This window comes from Delphinus delphis, chromosome 11, assembly GCF_949987515.2.
Source record: "Delphinus delphis chromosome 11, mDelDel1.2, whole genome shotgun sequence".
Taxonomy (NCBI): Eukaryota; Metazoa; Chordata; class Mammalia; order Artiodactyla; family Delphinidae; genus Delphinus; species Delphinus delphis.
In genome coordinates, this window is record NC_082693.1 from 36,990,020 (window position 1) to 36,996,338 (window position 6,319).

Sequence of the window (6,319 nt, forward strand, 5' to 3'; positions counted from 1 at the left end):
CTTGGAGAACTAAAGACCTGAATCCCTGGGTCTGTGGAAGGATCTCCCTTTCCTCTGATTCTCACTCTCAGTAATTTTTCAGGCTGGGGAAAAGTTTGCCTGTGGTTCACTCTGCCCTTGAGGGTAAAGGGGGCTCAGAGTGACTTCAAAGTTTCCTCAGTGAAGGTGGAAGCACCAAGAATGATCATTTTCTTTTTCTTCATCTGCCTGGCTAAGTGTAGCTGTGATAGATTACAGTTCAGGAGGGCAACTACTTTGGAAGAAGCCTGGAAAGTGATTCAATTTCAAGTCACAAGATCAATTATGTAAGGTTCTAGAACGACAGATATTGAGTATTACAGCAGATCCGTGGCACAGGTTCAGAAGGTGATTCAGGATGTCTCTTTCCTTAGACATTAAAGCTCATTACCTGAAAATTACTCAGCCTTGGCCCTTAGGGAAATCTTAAGTGCCCAGCCCAAATGGCATAATCCTATTCGAAATACCAAGATCTCATGATAATGAACAATGTAGAAAGAGAAAGCGCACTTGTCTGGGTTAAAGCTAATCAATTTGATAATTTCTAACCAAGAGCACACATCTCTAGATAACTATATGTCTGTTATATCAGGAATCTGTGGACTTTTAATTGTGTGCTGAGAGCAAATCGTCTCAAGAGAACTAGGCAGTACGTAGAAAAAGGGGAATAAATTCTCACTTCGTAATGTTCTTGCCTATAAATACTCTCAGACCAAATGGACTCCATTTGATGACAATTTCTATTCTTGCCTGCAAATTGGGAATATTAAATCCTACCTCCCAGGGCTGCGATGCAGGTAGCATGAGATCAGGTAAAGACCTCCCATGCTGTTTGGCACACAGCGGGTGTGGAGTGAATGTCACACCTCCCCTCACGCCCTGTTCACTGCACATTTATCTGACGTCTGTTAGGTGCCAGGCTCTGTGCCTTACGAACCGTACGGGAGATGTGTCAGCTTGTCCTCAACAAGCATGTGGTCTAGGAAGGAAGATGAAATGCATGAATAGACAACTCCTTGCGGGGTTTGAGGGAGCCCAAGAGATAGCAACCCTTTTCCTGGCTGAGTTGGGAACTGGGAGATTGGGAGAATGACCCAGGTGGGTTCCAGAGAATGTGGCCTGGATCTGTTAGTGCAGGGCACCCACTGGCCCTTCAGTCGGGCTCTGGGCAGATGTCCCCAGGTGCAGGCACTGGCAACCTAAAGAACCACAGCCTCCTGTGGGAAGCAGGATGTGCAGGAGGCAGGTCCGCAGGGTGGGCAGAGGGTCTGTGGGAGGTGGGCTCAGAGAGGGGGGTGGTATTTCCACCCCATGGAACCATGAGACAGGGGAAAGGTATCAGGAAAAACCCCCAATCAAGTGTATTCTCTATTTAAATTGAAGAACTGACGTTAATACTAATACCTCATTACTGGCTGATTTATTTTCTTCCCCAATCCTGGCTCTGTGTCAGAATCACCTACAGAGATTTAAAAAGTTACAAATACCCTGCTCTACCTGTGGGGATTCTAAATGGGAGGGTTGGGGATGGGGCCCAGACAACTGCAAAAAAAAAATGACCTGGCCTTCCATAGGTCACTCTGACTCATCCAGGGTTTTGACACACAACATTGAGCAATGGTGGGCATGTTTAATCTTAAAAACAAAACAAAATAAAACAAACTATTAGAGAAAGACCAACACTCATTGCATTGTGCTTCTATGAGAATAACACCTTCAGATTTATTTGATTGTTTGCCAAAACAGGTAAGAGAAGCTCAAGGGAGTCGGCAGATAAAAAGGTTAAGTACTCCTTCTTCTGCATAGTTTTGTGTAGAACCCACAGATTTATTTTTGCTTATCTTTGTTCTGTATTTTGTGTGATCGAAGCCCTCATTTCAAAAGGTGGTCTTCCCTAGAAAGATAAATGGGAATATAACAGATTCTGTTGCAGCTTTACGTAACTTTTAGAGCCTATTATGTGCTACGTACTGTGCTGGGTAATCTCATGTATGTTTCCTCAAGTGAGAAAGTTAGGCTATAAATATCGTAGGATTAATGAAGACATTGTGAACTGGTGAGAATGTTCAGGCACCATGACTTCAGGAAAGTTTATCTGCACATGATACTCCGTATCACGTGGTGATGCTGGGCATGTACACATCACTGAATACACGGAAAACTGGTTCAACTTTTTAAACATACATTTGATTATGTATCTTAAGAACTAGAACTATGTAACTGTTCTTACCGTTTCACTCATTAATCCAATTTCTGGGAAGTATCTTAAGGAAATTTTTTTTTAACTAATATGCTATAGGTAAGAAGAGAATAATTACTCTATTTTTAAATTACAGCAACAGTTGGGAATTGCAGAAATATTAATCATTAAGGAAATGATAAGTAAATTATTACATAATGACTTAATTAAATGTTATATCGACCCTTAAAACTGATCATTATAAAGTCTATGTAGCAACGGGTAAAATGCTTATGATGAAATGCCAAATGAAAAACTATGTGCCAGGATATCATATAAAAGTTATTCACTAGCACTGCCAGGGAATGTGAAGGTGGCAAGTGGTTTGTGTGTTGAACTAGCAGAATTTGGAGTGGTTTTTCCTTTGTGGATGTGGTAGACAGATCTTGTTCAGCTTATCCAGCAACCCTTCCCACCCTACATGGAACCAAGAGGGAAAAGGTAATTCCCACCTCTGGCTAATGAACTGGGATGACGTATGCCTGGAGCTGTTGGCAGTTTTGCCCTTTTTTTCCTCTGCCAAATGGAGAACACTTGCCCGCAGTAAGAGATGATCAAAATCTAGACAGATCGGGAGTCAGAGAGATGGACGTGTGGATGCATAGAGAAAGGAATAAATAGATTGATAGACTCACCTGATGAGTTTGTCATTTATGTGAGCCCACAAAATTCCTTTATAAATCTTATACCAGTTATCCTCCTGTCAGTAACTGAAAGAATTCTGACAGTAGAATTGATTTTAAAAAGTTCTTATTCTGTGTTGGAATTTGTCAAGGTTGTTGTTTGTTTGTTTTTAAGTAAACCTTTTAACTTTCTGAAGTCACTGGAACATTTTGTACTTTTGTGTAAATACTGCATTTGTGAATCATTTCCCACTACATTACTGATAGACTTTTATGCCCTATTGAACTGTCATTTCCTCCTGTGTCTCTTTCTCAGCTTTTCCTGCAACATTAGCCACGTTAACTGTTTCCCCACATCCTGCTTCTGACAATAGCTACCCTGAGAATGCTTTCCAAAGGGTGGTCTGAACTACAATGTGAATTCAAATCTGTACAAGGCAGGAATGTACGGGGAATTTTGAAATAAATCAACAAATATTAAATGAGCACCTACTTTATGCCAGGCACTGGGGTTACAACAATGAAAATAAAAGTAGACACAGCCCTGCCCTGAAGGTGCTTCTCTCTGTGGGTGAATACATCTATTCACAGGGGTAGGTGCATGGGAGGTCCACTCTGGGAATTTATTTAGCACTTATTACTCATTTGCTGAATATCTCTGCACAAAGGCAACAGGATAATAACCAACGCTTATTGAACTTTTACTCTGTGCCATACCTATATACACAAATTATTATTTTCTCCATTTACTAGATGAGGAAACTGAGACACAATGAGGATACTTAATGTGCCCAAGTGGCAGAAGCGGATTTAACCCGAGGCAGTCTGGCAGACAACGCTGGCTTACTCAATATTATAAGAAATCTGCTCAAAAAGGCTGGCTCTGGTCCTTAAATCAATTTTTCAATTTTTTTGAAACAAATTATTTAAACATTTTATTAAATTAAATTTTGGTGGTGGAGTTTCCAGATATCTAGCCAGGCTGAGACGAAGGAAAAGTCTCTTCTCACCTTTTTAGACTTTGAGCCATGAGAAAAATGATCTGAAAAAATGAGTCCATCTGTACATTCATCTACTGAGTAAATTTTGTAGGAAGCCCTCAGTTTGGGAAGGGTAGATGAAAACCAAACAAATCCTTAACATATACCACAGTGTGGTAAGTCCTGTAATAAAGGAATTACAAAAGTGCTGTGAGGGCACTGGGAGGTGGAGGGAGAGGAAGGGGACGAGGAAATGCATGGAACAGTTGACAAGTAAGCTGAGCATTGAAATATGAGTAGGAGTTCTTCAGTGGACACGGCAGCCGGGTGGGGGTGGTGCTAGAAGAAAGGCTCCTGGGGGAGGATCCCTTCTAAGCTCACTCAAGAGGGTCTTGAGAATTGCAAGTGGCTCTAAGTGCAGAACTAGAAAGATAGGTGGAAGCTGTGCAAGCTAAGGGAAAGCACTTGGACTTATCTTTGAGGTCAGGTGTATATAAACTGTTTCAACTGCATACACTTATGAGTAAAAGTAACTTGAGCATGTACTCTTCAAATAGGTAGTTCTTTAATAATTTATATGGACATTTAGTTACTTATATACATGAACTCTCACACTAGCTTGTTATATATCTTACAAAATACACAGAGGTAAGATTATATAGACAATATTTTAAACTTTTGCTCCCACAAAAATATTATTAAATATTAGCATGAGCAATGGGTTTGAAAATGTTATATATTTTTGAAAACTTTGGTTAAATACTTTGTGTTAGGGTAATTTAAAGGACTGGCTCTAAGTTCAGTTTAATTTTTAGTTTTTTTTTTTTTAATTTTGTTTCTGGAATAAATGATACTTTCTTTTCTTTTTTTTTTTAACATCTTTATTGGGGTATAATTGCTTTACAATGGTGTGTTAGTTTCTGCTTTACAACAAAGTGCATCAGTTATACATATACTTATGTTCCCATATCTCTTCCCTCTTGCGTCTCCCTGCCTCCCACCCTCCCTATCCCACCCCTCCAGGCGGTCACAAAGCACTGAGCTGATCTCCCTGTGCTATGCGGCTGCTTCCCACTAGCTATCTATTTTACGTTTGGTAGTGTATATATGTCCATGCCTCTCTCTCGCTTTGTCACAGCTCACCCTTCCCTCTCCCCATATCCTCAAGTCTGTTCTCTAGTAAGTCTGTGTCTTTGTTCCTGTCTTGTAATTTTTAGTCTTAATCAAAACAAGGTACTTCACAAAGAGGCAGAGTTTCAACTGAAGAAGTGTTTGTTTGGCATGATTAACCAAATCGTGACACTATTTTTTTCAATCTCAAGCACTATGCTTAGGTTGTTCTTGAAATTTAATTAATAACTTTTCATGGGCTTCCTTGGTGGCGCAGTGGTTCAGAATCCGCCTGCCAATGCAGGGGACACAGGTTTGAGCCCTGGTCAGAGAAGATCCCACATGCCACAGAGCAACTAAGCCCATGCGCCACAACTACTGAGCCTGCACTCTAGAGCCCAAAAGCCACGACTACTGAGCCCATGCACCACAGCTACTGAAGCCTGCATGCCTAGAGCCCGTGCTCCGCAACAAGAGAAGCCACCACAATGAGAAGCCCGTGCACCGCAATGGAGAGTAGCCCCCGTTCACCGCAACTCGAGAAAGCCCATGCCCAGCAACGAAGACCCAACGCAGCCAAAAATAAATAAATAAGATAAAGAAATTAAAGAAATATATAACTTTTCATCTTCCCTGATGTCAATCAGTCAATCTTGCAAACTCTTTGGAATGTGTTGCATTTTTGTATTTTTAGCAGTTGGTTCAAACACATTGATAATCTTTATCTGGGATATTTTAAAATAGGCTAGGAAATTCAGTTTCTAATTTTTTTTTTTTTAATGTTTAGATGGGAGAGTTTTTTGTTTTCTTTTAAAGGGAACACATTCACATGATTTTAGCCATCAGTTCAATAATGATGGGGAAACTTTCCCCAACTGCATGAGTTATCTATTGCTGTGTAACAAAGTATCCCTAAAATTAGTGGTTTAAAACAGCAGACATCTATTATCTCATGGTTTCTGTGGTCAGGGATCTGGGAGTGGCTTTGCTGTGTTCTTTTGCCTCAGGGCTGCAGCTGAGGTGCTGGCCAGTCCTCCAGTCAGCTCAAGGCTGGGTTCGCCGTGAATCTGCTTCCAGGTTTACTCACATGCCTGTTGGCAGGCCTCTCTTGGGTCCTCACTGGCTATTGCAGAGACAGTACTTCCTTGCCGGTGGGTCTCTCCATAAAGAGAGCATAAGACGGAATTCACAGTCTTTTTGTAACAATCTCAGAGGTAACCCTGCTATATTCTCTTTCTTAGAAGTGAGTCCCGAGGTCCAGCCCACACTCAAGGGGAGAGGGATGACCCAAGAGCATGAATACCAGGAGGAAAGGATGGGAAGGGGTGAGAGGGGAATCTCAGAGGCTG